General features: G+C 46.4%; 1 protein-coding gene across 2 annotated transcripts in view; it reads right to left on the bottom strand.

Annotated features, from left to right (window-relative positions):
- The window catches only part of KDM4C (lysine demethylase 4C), a 1,395,856-nt gene that overhangs the window by 1,301,309 nt on the left and 76,422 nt on the right, over positions 1–18,125 (bottom strand). The window lies entirely within an intron of this gene.

Raw genomic sequence — 18,125 nt, 5'->3', positions numbered from 1 at the left:
GCCGCACTGCCGCCTTGGGCTTACTGACGACAGCGCTTCAGCAACTACGCCGCTGTCTGCACCATGACCTGTGGGCACCGCATGTCCCACAGCCCTGATGCCATTCACAGCAGCGCTCCCGACTGTCATCAGCCCGGAGCTGATCTGCAATGCGTGTGACTTCAAGGGCTCGATGACCCCTGCACAGACCTCCGGAACCAACACCAGCAACACCGCACTCCAGGGCTCATTGCGAGGATCACAACGCCCTACATTTCCAAGGTACTTTTTGCGGTTTTTACCAAACCACTGTAGCTGGCGTGCAACGGTGCAACAGGCCTGAAATGTTGGATTTTTAGTTCACGACGCCGTGGTAGCCCCAGACGGAGCTATCAACTTAAAGGAACTGTATTTTCAAGTTAATTCTTGCAAAATTCATATGTTTATTATTGTATGTTGTATTTTGGTCTTGTTTTACACAGATAAACATTGGCTATTTTTCTAAAACTGGTGTGGTGTCCTTTTGTAGTTTTTTCACTATATTACTGTGTGTTATGTGCAAATGCTTTACACATTGCTTCCGAGATAAGCCTGACTGCTCGTGCCAAGCTACCAAGGGGGTGAGCAGAGGTCACCTAAGCAGGTTATCTCCCTTATCCTGACTAGAGTGAGGGTCCCTACTTGGACATGGTGCAAACCAACTGCCAAAGAGAAACCCCATTTCTAACACTCACCTAGAAGAGTTATTGTGTGAATATCAAACTTTAGACACCGCAATAACAGGTGTTTACAATGAAAATACCGAAAGGCAGGCCCCGGCCGAAAGGAAATTCAACAACTTTCTACAACCTTATAATCTGGTCCCAGTAGATACACTAGCAATAACAAACCTGTCTAACACACTGTGTGTTCACTCCTACAACAGCCATTAATTAGATCTACAAGTCCTGTCAGGCTTTACAATGATACAGCAGGAAGCAAGTGATCATGGAATGCTCAGTACTGACCTCAAACTCCTTGGGGCTCTCGAGATCTGACCGTCACAATCAATCATACAAAAGGAGTCGAAGATCACATGCTGGTAAGAAGGATCAAATGGAATGCTTGCCATGCAGCCAAATTAGAGGTTTGGAAGAACAGTGAGAAAGGCAAGCTGGCTCAATCAATATCTGGGCCGCCTGGATAACAGACCTATGATCAATTGTAGCAGGGGCAAGAACCAGAGAGAAAGCAAAAAGACCCAAACAGACAATGTACAAATTCAGATACAATGGAAAGTTAAGGGAACGCATCCAAAGCTAGGACGGGCCAAGCAAGCCCATCAGGGATCAGAAACCACTGATTCAAGGAGAAAGGTTAAAGAGATAAATCACAAATATAAAACCCTTATTTGGCAGCTAAAACAAAAGCACTATAAGCAGAACAGACCAAAATCTACATGTTATATAAAAAAAAAAAAGAAAAAAAAAAAAAAAAAGCTGAAACAATTTTGGGAATGTATTACCATGCTAGAGAATGATAAAACTGACAGGCGCAAATGCGTGGCCACGGTAGTATGGCAAACCCATGGGAGGAAGGAATAAATATATTTATTAAGAGAGAGAGAGAGAAACCAGGAAACAAGGCCTGATTCACCTCTAATAAGAACTAGTGAGGAAAGCTCAAATCCCACAGTTGAAGGATCCATAACGATGTCAGTAGTCAAAATAATATAAAGTATAAGAAGGCATGGTGCCCAGGGTGCTAATGTACTCCCAGGAGGAATGTTTAGGGAGGACCAGGCATGTTGGTCTGGGGTCCTCTTCTCATTGTACACAGCATGCAGACTGCAAGCAGATGTTACGAATGTGTGGTGATTGTTACTACTGTATCTAATATTCAAGAAAGGAGATAACACCGATCTAAAAACCACAGATTAATCCCCCTCCTGGATACTGAGGGGAAGACTTATGCAAGCACTCTATTAAGGGAATTAACAAAATGGACTGAAGAAGCAGATATACTCCCCTTCTATCAAACCAGAGTCCGTAAGGGCACTTCAACTATCAACAAAATCATCTCCTTATTCTACATCACACAGTAAACCAATGTTAAGAAAAACATGCCAGTGTTTGCCTGCTTCTAAAACTACTCCACCACATTTGATGGGGTAGTGTGCAACAATTTACAGAGAAAGCTTATAAACTAGAAAAAATACCGGATAACCTTGTGAACACCTAATTTCCCTTTACAGCTGGATTTGAGTGAAAGTAAAACTAGCAGGGGTCGCGGTATCCTCAAAAAGACCACACAGATTAGGGCTTAAAACAAGAGCGTGTCCTAGCCACAACATTTTATAATTTATAAACATCGGATCTGGGCAAGAAACTGCAAAAAGTCAATCTAGCCACCCTAAAGATAGGTCAAAAGAAAGTGCACTTATTGCAGTACACTGATGATTTATTACTTCTTGACCATACAAAAATAGGCCTCCAGAAGGGAATAGACGCCCTACGCATCTATAATGAACCTACCAAACTGGTTGGCACTCACAATAAAACAAAAGTGATGATATCTAGCTGATATGCAAGGAAAACATTGCATAAGTGGAGGCTGGGCTTCTAAAAAGTTAGAACTATCTTGGAGCATAGTTTAGTGATATGGGGAAATTGACCGTATATCAGAACAGGATGAAGACAAAAGCATAAAGCAGCCACATATGACCTGTGTAAATTGTATGGAAAATTATACAGCCCAATGACCATAGCAATCAGAAGGGTTATCAAAGCTAAATTGCTGTCTACAGTAGGATACGTGCAACAAGCATTTCCAGGGCAATGTTAGAGAAAGCCCAGGGCCAGGACTACAAGCGCATCTTTCAGCTACCTTGATATACATGCAACAGCCTAATCCACATGGAGTTTGGCCTCAAGCAGCAAAAACATCAATGCCTGGGCATGCATGTGAAATATTATTATGGAATCCTGCACGCTCCAGCAGGATCCTTGTAGGAGGTACTAGAGTAAATATATGAAGTACAGAATACGCCCTGGAATAATTATTTAAACCAAGCGGTAAAGACCTTAAATCTGGCAATTGAGAATTGGACTACAGAAGGAATAAGTTATATGGCTATAAAGAGTGCAATAAATAAGCAAGTCCATGAAGGCTTTGATAACTGGGATTCTGAAAAGAGAAGCATGTTGTCTATTTTGTAAATATGCAGCTATGGCTGCAAAATGTAATGGATTGAAGTGTAAGGCAAGCTTGCTTTTTGCAAGTGAAGCAAAAAGCAAACATTATCTTGGACATATGCTATAATGGTGTCAGTGTTTTTGAATTGGCAGTAAAAAATAAAAAAGTTTCCATTTCGCTGTGTAACGTTCTCAGTTTGTTGGCCTGCAAGCTTCCATATTAATCTCCATACACTTAGAAGATAACTGCAAATTACCAAACTCTGTGACTTCAGGAATCATATCGCAAGATTGAGTGACTTGGGATCTGGGTGTCTGATTTGGCCTTGGTTCTGTGTGAGAAGGTCCGGTCTTTCGGGGGAGCTTCTCATGGGGAACCTGCGAGAGGTCCAGGAGTGTTGTAACCATGGCTGACATGCCCAAGTGGGAGCTACCAGGATCATGGTGAGCGATGCCTTTCCAAACCAGAAATGGAATGAGAGGGAGAGGTGGAAAAGCACAGGCAAATATCTCTGACTAGTTCATCCATAGATCATTGCTCTTGGACCAAGTGTGAGGGTACCTGGAAGGGAAGCTCTGGTATTTTGCATTTTCTATTGTGTGGAAAAGGTCTATTTGATGAGTTTCCCTACTTTTGGAAGTATTTTTGAAGGACATGTGGGTGGAGTTCCTATTTGGGGACTTGTTGATGCATTCTGCTGAGCAGGTCTGCGAACTCGTCGTCCATTCCTGGGAAATACTCTGCGAGTAGGTGAATGTGATGGTGATAAGCCCACTTCTATGTTGTTTGTGCAAGTTTGTGATAACTGGAATGACAGTGTCTCCCCCGTTTTTGTAGATAATACATTTCTGCCATGTTGTCCTTCTGGACTAAAACAACTTTGTGTGACAGGTGAAGATGGAAAGCTCTCAGGGCCAGAAATACCACTTGAAGTTCCAGATAACTGATGTGCATGTATTGGTGATTGAGATTCCAGATGCCTTGAACTGTGAAATTCTGATGATGTGCACCCCAACCAGTCAGCGATGCATCTGTGGTCAGAATGAACTGAGGCACATGGTCTCAAAAAGGCCACCCATTTAATAGGTTGGTGGAGTTCCATCATTGCACAGAGAGGTAAGTTTGGAGGTCTAACAACACTAGATCCTCAAGGTCATGGTCAAGGTGACCCTGTGACTGAGATCACTGACCAGACAGACATGGCTGTACTGGACACATGTGGAGTCTGGCATGAGGGACAATGGCAATACAGGATGCCATCATCCCTAATAGGCACATGACAGCCCAGACTTTGTAAATGTGACTCTCCTGAAATTGAGGAAGCTTATGCTGGAAACTGTGAATACAGGATGGATTGAGCATGTTAACCCCAGCTTCGCATTGAGAATGGCTCCTAGATACAGATGAATTCGAAGAGGTTGTAGGTAGGATTTAAGAAAATTGATAGTGAACCCTAATTTGTGAAGACGGTCTACTGTGGTTTGAGTGTGGGATTGACACTGCTGTAGCGTACTGGCTTTGATAAGCCAGTCATCTAGGTAAGGGAATACATGTAATATTTGTCTTCTGAGATGTGCTGTGACAACGGCAAGGTACTTAATGCCCTGGGAGCAGTTCCGACTCCAAAAGGGAGAACTTTGAATTGGTAATGTGTTCCTGCGACCACAAATCTTAGGTAATTGCGGTGTGCAGGGTGAATGAGAATGTGGAAGCAGGCATCTACAGCCGGCATGCAGTCGCCTTGTTGAAGGAGTGGAGTAACATCCTAAAGAGTAAAAGTGAAAGAGTTTTAAGAGAATGTAGTATTTTAGGTGTCCGAGATCCTGTATGGGTCTGAGTGAGCCATCCTTTTTGGGTAGAGAAAGTATAGGGAGTATACTTCTGTTCCCTGACACTAAAATGGGAGAGGCTCTATGGTTCCTTTGAGGAGTAGAGACTGAACTTCTTTTAGAAGGGCTAGATGTTTGTGAGATAACCTGTATGTGTGAGGGGGAATGTTCGGAGGTGTGGAAGTAAGCTCCAGACAATAACCATGTTGGATAATGAAGAGAACCTATAGATCCGATGTTAGGTCTGTCCATTACGTGTGATAAGGCGCCCCCTACTGGTGAGATATGGGGTTTGGCAAGATGTATATAATTAGTATTTGCCTGAGCAGGGTGAGCCACGGGTGATAGTAATTTAACCCCCTGCCTCTGAAATTGTTGCCTCTAGATGACCCTCTGAAAGAACCTCGAGAGTAAGAGGTTGATGCATGTTTGGCTTGGGAGGTTTTTGGGCCAGAGGTTGCTGATTATCTATAACCACCTCTGTATGTTGGGCGATGAAAAAGCCCTCTTTGTATTAGGGACTGAAGAGCCCCAATGGCTGTTGCGGTGTCCGCATCGTTCTTTAATTTCTCAAATGTGGAGTCAACTTGAGGGCCAAAGATATGCTCCTTGTCAAAGGGCATATTAAGTAGCGCTTATTACATTTCTAGCTTGACGCCTGAATATCTAAGCCATATGCTCCCTCAATAAAATGCTGGTGTTTATCCCCTGTGCAGCCATATCAGCGGCATCTAATGCACATCCGATTGTACTGTTTGCAATTGTTCAACCCTAAAACAATCTGCTGGCACAATTTCAGTGCTCATCTGGGAAATATTGGAGGAGCTCCTGAAGCCCAGTCTTAACTAGAGAGCAAGGTCTGTGAATTGGCAATAAGCCAATGATTTGCAACTAATGTAGCGCATCTTTTGCTTTTCTGGTGGAGGAGATTCCCCAATAGCCTGACTGTTAGCTCTCTTTCTGGCTGTGGTAGCCACTATGGAATCTGGTGGGACCGGAGACCTGATGAATAGTAGTTCGTAAGTTGCAGGCTTGTATTTCTTGACCACCCAGGGTGTTATAATCAGAGTGGGTAGGCTCTTTAGAGGTGTATGCTGTGTTACAAAGCATTCCTGAGAGCATAGGGACGAACTGAATGTCTGTGGGTGAGGGGAGGTGGGGGGGGCTGAGGGTGTCAAACAAAAAGTCCTGCTCTACTGGGTCTTTATGGAGCTGCACACTGTGATAACTGGCTGCCTTAGCAATGAACTGTTAGTAGCATTCTCTGGAAGAGAGGGCTGTGAAGGGTATAAGTCTGGATCCATGTTAACAATAAGCTCTGAATCATAAGAGTCCCAAGGGTCAATGTCTGGATGAGTGCCCCCTAAGTATTCCCCTACAAACAAAGGTGAACCCTGAGGGGTGAGGTCTCCTGCAGTGGGAGTGGCAGGAGAATGAGGCGGAGGGGAAGTAGGATGCAAGGGTGGTGAATGTGGTGGATTAGAAGGAGGTAAAGACATGGTTGCTGTGGCCTCGTCCTTTAAGGTATTTTGCGGAGGTGCTGAGGTGTCCAAGGCCTCCTGGAAAGTTAGCCTCCTCTGAAAAGTAACAGAGGGGGTACCCACAATACATTCTGTCCCTTCATGTATATATACCTGGCGCTGTTTGCCACCCATGGTCTCTAAGAACAGCTCAATAGGAGATGGTGTAGTGGGGGATTGACTGGAATCCAATTGCTCTGAAGGGTAGTGTCTTGAGTTTTTGGTACTGATGATTTTGATCAGTAGACCTGTTTCAATGCAGAAACTTCAGCTTGGAGTCGATACACTTGGTGCCGAAAGTTTGGTGGTTGGCATTCAGACCGAAATGAAAGAGGTCGATATCGAAGATGCAGCATTAATCTCTAACCTCGTCGGTGCTAAACTGAAGGGCAGGGCAGCCGAAATATCCTACCGTGACAGACCATGGCCTGGTGGCAGTGGTGGTCTGGTGACCTCAGTAAGGGCTTTTTAACGAGTCTTAGTAAGAGCAGAAGGGGCTGCAATACTCACTCGCTGTGCCAACGGTACCTCGTGGCTTTCCATGTCAGACTGAACACTGGAGTCTGAATCTTGAATGGAGGCAGCCTCCTCCTGTTCAGGCTCCTCCTAAATGTGCTCTTCCCCGAAGATGTCCGGAGTGTCCTCGGGGGAATTAGGCACTATCTCCAACCTGCATGCTCTTCAGTTCGGAAGGGTCTTCTTCGGTCTGACTGATCAACATGTTTCTCAGGTAGCCTCTTGGTGATCCAGTGACGGGCACAAGTTACAAACCTAGTGATGGTCGGTGTGGGAGAAACGGAATGGTGTCCATTCCATCAGTTCAGCATTTTCTTTGGTGCCATGTGGAGGTAGGCCCGAGGCCTGCCCCGAAGGGCATGCGGCCGGTACTAAACCTGGCAAACTGGAAACTAAGAATGGAAGCTCGAAAATGCGGCTGAAATAACAATACCGTCGAATAAAGGATAGACAGAAAGTCGAAGACGGACTGAGGAATACACATCTGAACCTGAGAGCGGAGAGAAAACAATCTAACAAAGGACCCGATAACCATGCGCAGTATCACCGAGAAGGAGGAGCCACTGGATCTAGACTCGAAAATGCTTCTAGAAGAAAAACAACTTGTAGCACTGAGCCCAACATTAGATGGCAAAAGTATGCAGCGCAGTGTAGTGTATCTACAGCCACATATGCCTTTGAACACTTATTTATATTTTACACAAAACTTTACAGAGAACCGTGCTTTAAAACATTTTTTTTTAAGACGTACAATCATTTGTAGCACTTCAGAATTTTGTAAATAAATAGGTAATAATATTGAAACTACACTGTAGTACATTATATTTGTAAAATATAGTGTAGTACAGTGTAGTTTTAAATTTTTAACTTTTTTTAATGTTTTTTTTTTAAGTACTGTGGTACTTCCTAGGAAGTACTGCATTACTCTGTACATTAAAAAAAAAATATAGAAACTTAAAAATAATTTTCCCTACCTATTACTGCTTTAACAAAGCGTTAATAGATCAGGAAAAGATATACAACCTAATACTTACCCATATCTAAGGGCATAACGCAGAACCCAGCCAAAGTGTACTCAAAACAGCATAGTTGCTTTTAACTTTTGTAAAGGCACTCATTAGCCAATCAAATATTGCCTTGTTTTCGCTATTTACCGTAGTAGTTTCTCCAAATACTGTGAAAACAGATATCACTATATTAACATCCCTCATAACTTAAAAAATACTTACTCTACTTACCTGTAGTACCCAAAATAATCACCTGCACATCATAGTGTATAACTATGAAAAATGTCATGGAACTCTGTTCAGCCATTTTTGCACTACATCCGATACAAAAGTTATTAGAAAATGCAATGGTGGAAAAACGTGTTAAGGATCCCAGATTTTAGCTTTGCACCCCCTTCACCAATCCCCTCAAAACTTTTCATCCTCCACTAATGTAGAAAAAGCTATAGATATGGATTCACAAATTAGTTTAATCAACCACTAGACACATATGATAATTTACCTCCATTGGATTGTTCCATGCTCTGCCTTATTTCTGCTTTTGTGGCCCCTGACAGCTTACATTTGACTGCACCTTACCATTTACACGTTTTTTTTTTTTTTAATTATTTCATTTATGTTTACCTGCTAAGCTGATGTTTTGTTGAAGCAACCGTACATTATTTACTCATATGCTATTTAAATGTAGTAGCTGTAGATGAGTGTGCAAGAGAACTTAAACGTATCTATTCACACCTTACAGAGATCATGGGGCTCAATTTTCTGTAAGTCCCTAGTAAATGTTACCCCCAATACCTCGGGCTTGGGTACGAAAGAAGGTCCCAAAGGGCTGAAGCAGGTCTTATGCCAAACTAACGAACCCACAAACAAAATTACACACAGTCTGCCATCGCAGGCTGCGTGACATGATGAAAACATGACATGCCAAAGACACAGCACGGGCTATATGAAAATCACACAAACAGCAGGCCTTGGAGCCCTGAGGCAGGGTGCACTGCAGCACTTGTTACAACATATCTGCAAGAGCAGATATGCCTCTGTAATGTCTAGTGCCATTGCTAGATATTACAAGTGAGCAGGGAGGCTATCTTAAAGTTACGTATTAGGCACTGGTAAAACGAGTTTCCCATCTAGATAAAGGCTTCACTGAAACCTAAAGTGTTTGATACTAAACACCTCGGATTAATAAACCCACACTGATTCCAGTGATGAATTTATTAAAACATGCACTCAAGGTACTTTAAAGATACCCCCTGAAACCTACTAGTCTTTTAGTATGCTGGCTAACTGGTACAGTCCAGCCTGCCACCACAGACAGGTTTCTGAACCCCCGCAGGTGACAGCCCAAGCTCTCGGAGGCCAGAAACAATGCTTACTTCAGGGGAGGGTGTTCACATCTCCCCCAGCAGGATGGCTAGTAATTTAGAATTCCAAAAACGAATGACCTCAAAGTCCCTGCCACGTTTGTTATGCAGCCGAGGCTTCCCCTCAGACCTGGGAGATGCCATCCCCTGCACTGAGGCCCATTTGGCATCAGGAGAAAATTAGATATGAAAGAAGGTGTGGTGCACTACCAGGTCAGTGACACCCCTAAGCTGAGCTGCCTGATGTCCCCACTCTAGGAAAATTCCACCATCTTGGTGATGGCAGAATGGGACAGGGTTATGTCCACTTCCCACAGGTGTAGTGACCTTAAGGGGAAGTAGCTCATTGGCTACTACCCTTCCCTCCCCTCAACGCCCCTAAATGTAGTATATAGGTGGCCCCCTGACATCAGAAATTATTTTTTTTGGACCAAAGATGAAGAAGGAGCAGCAACTGACTCGGCCCCAACCCTGCCACCTGTCCTCGACAATAGCACCAAAGTCGAATTGTACTGCAGCTGCTCTGACTCCAAAAGCTTGGGAGGACTGCCAGCACCTCAAGGAAGCACCATCATATTTCACGTGGAGTAGCAGAGCTACTCTCCTGCGGGTAACCAAGAAGAACCGAGAGAGCCCATGACCATGGAAAACAAAACACAAAAAAGCACCACCGCATCCGAGCCCTCCAGTCAGAGTCAAAGTGGGCCAATGGTGCCAATGAGGTCCTGAGACATTCGAGAGCTGAACCACACCTTGTGTTTGGCCAGATTGGTCCCCCAGTTGTCACCTGCAGCCTCTTTTGTGCAGGAACCAAGAACTGCAAGACGTCTTCAGGATGCAACCCCGTCAGACAAAGCACCAGCTAAAAGACTCTAGAAACCTCTGCCACCACTGCTAGCCAATTTCTTGAGCGCACTACTCACCCAGTAGGGTCTCAAGGCGCTGGGGGGGGGGGGGGAAGAGAGGGGGGGGGAGTCCGGTTACTGCTTGAAAAGCCATGTTTTTAGGTGCTTTCTGAAGGTTAGGAGGTCCTGGGTCTTGCGTAGGTTGGTGGGGAGGGAGTTCCAGGTCCTGGCGGGGAGGGGGCCGAAGGATCTGCCGCCGGAGGTGGTGTGTTTGATGCGGGGGACTGTAGCGAGGGCGAGGTCTGCGGAGCGGAGCTGTCGAGTAGGTATGTGGAAGTTGACTCGTTCGTTGAGGTAGGCCGGTCCAGTGTCGTGGAGGGCTTTGGGAGCGTGGACAAGGATTTTGAAAATTATCCTTTTGTTGATGGGCAGCCAGTGTAGGGATCTGTGGTGGGTGGATATGTGTTCGTGGCGAGGGAGGTTGAGGATGAGACGTGCGGCTGCGTTCTGGATTCACTGGAGTTTTCTTTTAAGCTTGGCTGTGGTCCCTGCATAGAGGGCATTGCCGTAGTTTGGTCCGCTGATTATGAGGGCGTGGGTGACTGTTATTCTTGTTTCTAAAGGGATCCATTTGAAAGTCTTGTGTAGCATGCGAAGGGTGTTGAAGCAGGAAGATGATATGGTGTTGATTTGCTGGGTCATGGAGAGATGAGTCCAGTATGATGCCAAGGTTGCATGCATGGGTGGTCAGTGTTGGTGGTGGTCTGAGGGTGGTGGGCCACAAAGAGTTGTTCCATGCTGCCTTGTTGGGGCCGAAGATGATGATCTCTGTTTTGTCTGAGTTCAATTTGAGGTGGCTTGCTGAATTCCAGTTGGTGATGTCGAGGAGTCCAGCGTGCAGGTTAATCTTGGTGGTGGTCGGGTTCCTAGTGAGGGAGATGATGAGCTGGGTGTCATCAGCGTATGAAATGATGGTGATGCCGTGTGGGCGGAGGATGTTGGCGAGAGGAGCCATGTAGATGTTGAAGAGGGTGGGGCTGAGGGAGGATCCTTGGGGGACCTCACAGATGATCTTGGTGGCTGTAGACCGGAAATATATGAGGGCATGTCCATACCATATAGAAAAACCATACCATAGGGAAAAAGTCTGCATTAGGGCCTGCACACGGGGGACAATCCGCCTGAGGCCGAAGGCCTGCCCTATGTAGCCTTTTCGGAGAGAAGTATGCCATGTGGAGAAATAAGTCTGCACCACCCTGAGACGGGAAGTCATGGTCAACAGTCTCGGGGCCATCAAGGCGTCCCTCCAGTCTTCATCCTCTATTGGACCCACCCACTGCTCCCATCGTTCTCAAAGCTTATCAAGCGACTGTGCCGTGTTAGTAGTCAACATGCGGTATATACGTGAAACTCCCCATTTACCCACGTGTCCCATCAGTGTATTTGCCTCAACAGGGCTGAACTCGGGGAGACTCGCTCCTATTTGAATGTGCACATGTAGTGCATGACGGAGTTGTAGATACTTATGGAACTGAGTCCTGTTGAGTGAAAAGTGCTGCTGGAGTTCCTGGAAGGACCGCATATGCGCACCCACCCAGACGTCGCCAAGCAACAATATACCAATGAGGTCCCACTTGTGAAACCCATGAAGCGCTGAGACCTCCTCCAGCCACGAACCCTGCCACAATGGAGTCTGTTGGGTAAGACGCGCCACCACCCCGACACCCGCTGCTCTCCACCCCATCAGCACCACCCTCATCACCTCTGGGATCCTAGGTGGCAAGGGGTCGCTGTACAACATCCCAAACAAACCGGGAAAGCCTATTGTAAGGAGCTCTAGTTGATAGGCGGGATCCAACCAACCCTCCCCCCCCCCGAGCTAGTCATTGACCACCTGTAGGTGTATCGCAAGGTGGTAGAAATTAGACATCCCCAGGCCGCCCTCGTACACGTCTCCATGACAGACACGAAGTGCCAGACGGGGGCGGGCGCCATGCCACAAGAACTGCCGCGCTTTGGCCTCCATATCAGTGAACCAACGCCTAGGGATGTGATAGGGGAAGTTCTGGAGAAGTTAAAGGAACCGGTGGATTACCATCATTTTGTACAGCGCTATACAACCGAGAACACTAAGAGGAAGTGACTTCCATCTCTGGAGGTCATCCCTGACAAGTAGGCTTAGGGGCTTAACATTAAGAGACCATGCCAACTCTGCAGCAACGCTATTTGTATTCCCAGATACCGGAAGCTATTGCATCTGATTGGAATGCTGTTTTGCCAGTCATAGCTGTCCCTGGAGTGCCACAGCGGAATCAATAGAGATTTACTAGGGTTAACTATTAGGCCAACGCCGCCGCGAATAGCCACAGCAGCTGCAGCACCCTGGGTCCACCACTAGCTGGCTTGGCCAGGAACAGGAGTACATCATCTGCACATAACGCAATGCGGTCCTCCCTCCCGGTGGGCCACGACCAACCCTCGACCAGGGGATCCTCAGGAATTCGTTTCGCCAGAATTTCCATCGCTAAAGCGAACAGAAGCGGGGATACGGGGCATCCCTGGCGAGGTCCTCAGCGGATAGGAAATTGATCCGATACCGCCCCGTTAACTTGCACCCGGGCCGTTGGATTAGAGTAGAGGAGTCCCACCAATGCACGGAATCGCGGCCCGAACCCCGCCTTCACAAGTACTCGCCGATGGTAGGACCAATCTACCGTATTGAATGCCTTTTCAAAGTTTAAGAACAGAAGCGCCAGAGGAGAGGTAAGGAGGGCTCAGTTGGCTACAGCCACGTGCAACCGCCTAATGCAGTGCCGGGTAGTAGGCATAAAGCTGCATTGGTCCAGGTGGATCAGCGAGGACAACACCACTTCAACCTGGAGGCCAACACCGTTGAAAAAATCTTAAGTTCAGCATTGAGAAGTGATATGGGGCGGTACACCGAGTATTCCCGCAAGGGGGGGCTAGTCCTGGGAATCACCACTATGGTGGCTTGATCTAAACTGGGGGGAAACCCCCTGTCTTTTCAACCTCCTCGTACATGGCTAGGAGGTGGGGGGGGCCAAGGTGTTCCCAAACTTCATCTAGAATTCTGCTGGGAAACTGTCTGGGCTGGGTGTCTTGCCCGTAGCCAACTCCGATATTGCCGCTGAAACCTCTTCGAGGCTTATGGGCTCGTCAAGGTCATGTCTTTCCACCGTGGAAATTCTGGGAAGGGTCACCTCTTCCAACAAAGGGGCCTCACTATCGACTGGGAGCCTGGCCCGCTCCTCATAGAGTTTTTGATAGTGTGCGGCGAAACTCTGTGCTATTTCATGCGGTGTCCAAGAAATAATACCCAAGTCGTCAACGACCTATGGGACCACTCTGTCTGCCATCGGTCTAGTAGCAAGCCAGTGCAGGAGCTTTCCATTTTTGTCCCCCCACCCGTATACCTGGGCTGTGGAGGCTCGCCACATATGCTTCGCCGTCTCAAGTGTTATGTGTTTAATCTCCTCTCGGACGAAGACTACTGCCGCGTAACCGTTACAACTGCAGACCCGGCAAGTTGGCCCTCCAGGCGCACCGCCCTCTCCTCAAGCGCTGATACCTTTTGTTTACGCGTGCGCTCCCGCGCCCGGAGGAGCTGCTTGGCGTGCCACCCTAACCGTACCCGGAGACATCACGGACCCCAGATTAAAAGTGATAAAGTCAGAAAGCCGATCTCCGAGAGCAGAACATATTCACTGTCCTGCAAGTATCAGGCATTAAGCTGCCACATCGGGCGCCGGGCAGTGTCAACCCCATCCAGTCGAAGAAGGAGCGGTGCGTGATCTTAGATCCCATGGGGGAGAACCTCTACTCCCGAGACTCGGACATATCAAGAGCTAGCACGAAAAAAAGATCAATTCTTGCGTGGGTAGGGTGAGCTGCAGATGTGTGAGTGTATTGTCACAAATGCGGGTGCCAAACTTGCCACACATCACAAAGACCCAGACCCTCCATCCATCTACGCAGTCCGGTCGCCCCAACCACTCGGCTCGAGGACAGGGGCCAGGCGATATCAACCTCAGGGTCCATGACAGAGTTGAAGTCTCCTCCCACTATGGTCATCCCCGGGGGAAGTCCCGCCACCACACCCCGGTGGAGCATAGACACTAAGGATATTGACTGGATGCCCCCCAAGTAGGCCGGACACCGCCACGCATCGTCCATGCGGAACCAACTGGGAGAAAGCGACCACCAGAGGTAAGGAATGATGCAACAACACTAAGGATATTGAACGGATGCCCCCAAAGTAGGCCGGACACCGCCACGCATCGTCCCTGCGGATCCAACCGGGAGACTGCGACCGCCAGAGGTAAGGAATGATGCAACAACAATGCCACACCTCTCGAACCCCTAGAGAATCCAGCGTGGTAAACCCTGTTGTAGCCCCACTCATGAGCATGGGGCACCTAGTACCCAGCAAGTGGGTCTCCTGGAAAAAAAACACGGACAAGGCAAATCGACAGATGGTGGAGAAGACCGCAGACCGCTTAATTTTGTCCAGGAGCCCTTTTACATTCCAGGAGAGGACCCGTTTGGCTTGCTCTGGCATGGGTACAGACTCAGTCGTTCTACATGGAGTGTGCCCGTTCGATGCGGCCAAGAAAAGCGCAATCTAGGCCTGTGGCACCCCTCCTCTAAGAGGCGCCACCTGAAAGACTTCTCTCCGCCCCGGGAGGCCGCTGTGCCTCTGCTGAGGGAGCGCTCCCCCCCCCCCCCACCACCTCAGCCGACTCACTTGCAGGCAGGGGGATGGCTAGGACCAGATGTGCACCGGGACGGCCGGGCCTAGCAGGGCAGATGACGGAGGGGTCCGGAGCACTCTTAAGGAGTGTGACTGCCATCTTGATGCCCGTGGCCATGCCCTCTACAGGTGTACTGTGCTCAGACTTTAATAAAGCAGATATATCTCTTAGACCCAATCCAGAGAGCAGCCATCTAATATGCTCCACAAACAGGCCAACTGTGTTCCTCACCAGACCTATTAAGATCCTTGCCAAGATCTTGGCTAACAGAATAACACTATTTGAATCCACATCGACTCAACACAGGTTGACTTTTACCCATGATGTCCTACGGGTGACCACATGAAAACACTTCTACATATGCTCTGGTTGGTTAGAAGCAACCGAAATAACAAAAAGGCAATTTCTCTGGCAGTGGAAAAGCTTAGTTGTGTGGACTGGGAATATGTCTTAAATCTGAACCAAACTGGGTCTTTATCTGAAAGGACACCATTGCACAGTTGAACTGCGGCAGCTTTATATAGGAACTCTTTGCTAGCATAAAAACCTACAAAAAGCAACAGTGAAATCCAATGCCATGCAAGGATTTAGCAGGCAAGCTGGCCACAGAAACTCATGCTTTATGCAGACAATGTACCCTTTCACACTCTTACCACAAACCCCAATATGGTATGTCTGATTTCAGTGTTCTTTGCAATTTTGTGTTCCAAATGAACTGGTCAAAAAGTGAAGTGCTGACCATGACCAATTTTACCATGAGGGTCTCCCAAGGAGACCGTGTTATCATGGGTTTCAAAGAATTTAATATGCTGGGCATATTGGTGAACCAAGGACTGATAAGCATAGTAGACAGCTGCTTACTACCCTTGACTGATAACACTTCACAGATTTTCTTAGTTGGTCAAAGCTCCAATTGTTATTGTGTGGGAGCACCCAGGGGGTAAATTATTCCAAGATATAACAATATGTTTGAAATGAGTTCTATGCTCACTCCTGTCGCAAATGGAAGATAATCTCATGAAGTTCATAAGGAAGAAGTCCAGGCCACACCTTATAGTTTAATAAATACATGGCACAAAATCTGGTGGTGTATGCCTGCGCTTGTAGCCGCCTACTTACACAACACACCAATTGGTGTACGTGCCATGTTTATTCCTTAATTGTGAGGACAATTCCTCCTGGGTAAGGGTAAGGCTCAAGAGTGCATCTTGCCCCCTTCTGACAACGTAAACATGCTCTATTGCTAGAGCAGGCATACACTCAAAGAACAACCACATCATTTGTTGATATGCAACTGAAAATACGTAGCTGACTTTACACACACGCTCCAATGTGACAATATTTGAAATTGCTTACTGATGGAAAAACATTTTACAAAAATAAAAAGTAGTCAATGTTGAGCATTTAAAACCGCCTGAGACATAATTACAACAGTCATCTGAAATCTCTGCAAACTTACCTTTGGAATTCCATTATCCCCACTCTTTGGAGAGACAGCACTATCAACTGTCATAATGCATGAAATCATCTGAACCAGCCATTTTACCTATCCTCGCCAACCTGTGCAAAGTGGGACTACTTCTGAGAGGTGATCTCACGACTGTATGGCGCAAGAACTGTTACACTTTTCTCAACTGACACAGTAACCTTGATCAGGGAAAACTGTCAAAAAAAGCCCACCTAGGCAATTTATGGATGAGAAATGATTTTAACTATTAATGCTTCACGATGAGGGTCTCAGATAAGCACATCTTAAATACAGTTTCAATAAAAGGCACTGCAATGAGACAATCCATGAACCCTAAATTAATTCTCATAGCTAACTATGCAACAACCACCACCGCTTCTTTTTCCTTTTAATACTGCCTTTCCCACTTTTCTGTAATCGGTTACTCTACAATTCGCAACCTACATTTAGACCAGGGGTGTTCGAACTGGGGGGCCTCAAGTGATCCCAGGGGGCGGGTCAGGCTCTGACCAAAAGAAGCATTATACAAACAGGGATTTGTTTTAAGGAGGAAAAATTAAGCAGCATTAAACCGCTCTGTAATGGGCCACCACTAACATCTTCTGTCATTTATATCCAAGCTGGAAGTATGTGTCGAAAGAAAAGGGACTCCAAAAGTTCTTCCAAACCCTCACTCCCCACCCCCACTTCTAATAATCACACAGTTGATACTTTTACACTTCAGTCTGACAAGAATAGTATGCTTGGCATCATGTACTTGATTGCATTTTTAAAACAGGGGCAGAACTTAACAGCAATGTTTAAATAAATCACAACACATAAAACACTGCCGATTTAATAGAATAATTGTTACAAATTTGGAGGGGGCCTTGATGATTTTTTTTCCCACTGGGAGGGCGCTGCATTAAAACGTTTGAAGGCCACTGATATCGATCCCTGTTTTTATGGTTTTGTTCTGTTTAATGTCCATGCCTATAAACTTAAGTACTACCCTATTTTTCAGGCAAACATATGATTCACTACACTAGTCAACTTTAAGAAAACTGTCTTTTACTGCTAGGCACTTAAAGAATGTCTGTGGCCCTTAATTTTCGTTTTTATATCTAGGTTTCTTTACTTTACATTAAGCTTGATTATCATGTGCAATTCTGCCATATTTGGGTTGAGGCTTTCTGGAGATATATTTGCCCTAGGACATTATACTGTTTTATGTTTTTTCTTTATTGAATTGGGTATTGCTATGTGTTATTGATCGATAAAAAGAACTGTTTCTAAAACAGGAAAAGGATGGGAACTTTGAGGAACTTTTGCTTTAGAACAAATAGGAGTTCATCAAAAGTCTGCATCTCATGTGAAACAAAACCGCACCAGTAGTCATCCCATAAATACATTCAGAACACAAGAGAAATGTCTATAAAGACAGACATCAACTCTGCACCAGTGGCATAACCAAACTTGAGGGCGCCCCCCGCAAAATACATGAAGGGGGACCCCCCCCCCCATGTTCCAGACTCAGCCTGGAGCTCTGAGGCCAGGGGCTGGCTTCCCACACATAGTGTGGGAGGAGGGGGCCCTGGAACTCGGGAGGTACCTCTTCTCCCCACTCTGCGGGGCTATTGTTACACCACTGCTCTGCACAACAAGGTAATAT

This window comes from Pleurodeles waltl, chromosome 1_1, assembly GCF_031143425.1.
Source record: "Pleurodeles waltl isolate 20211129_DDA chromosome 1_1, aPleWal1.hap1.20221129, whole genome shotgun sequence".
Taxonomy (NCBI): domain Eukaryota; kingdom Metazoa; phylum Chordata; class Amphibia; order Caudata; family Salamandridae; genus Pleurodeles; species Pleurodeles waltl.
Note: the sequence above shows the minus strand (reverse complement) of the source record. Positions and strands in the feature narration are given on the sequence as shown.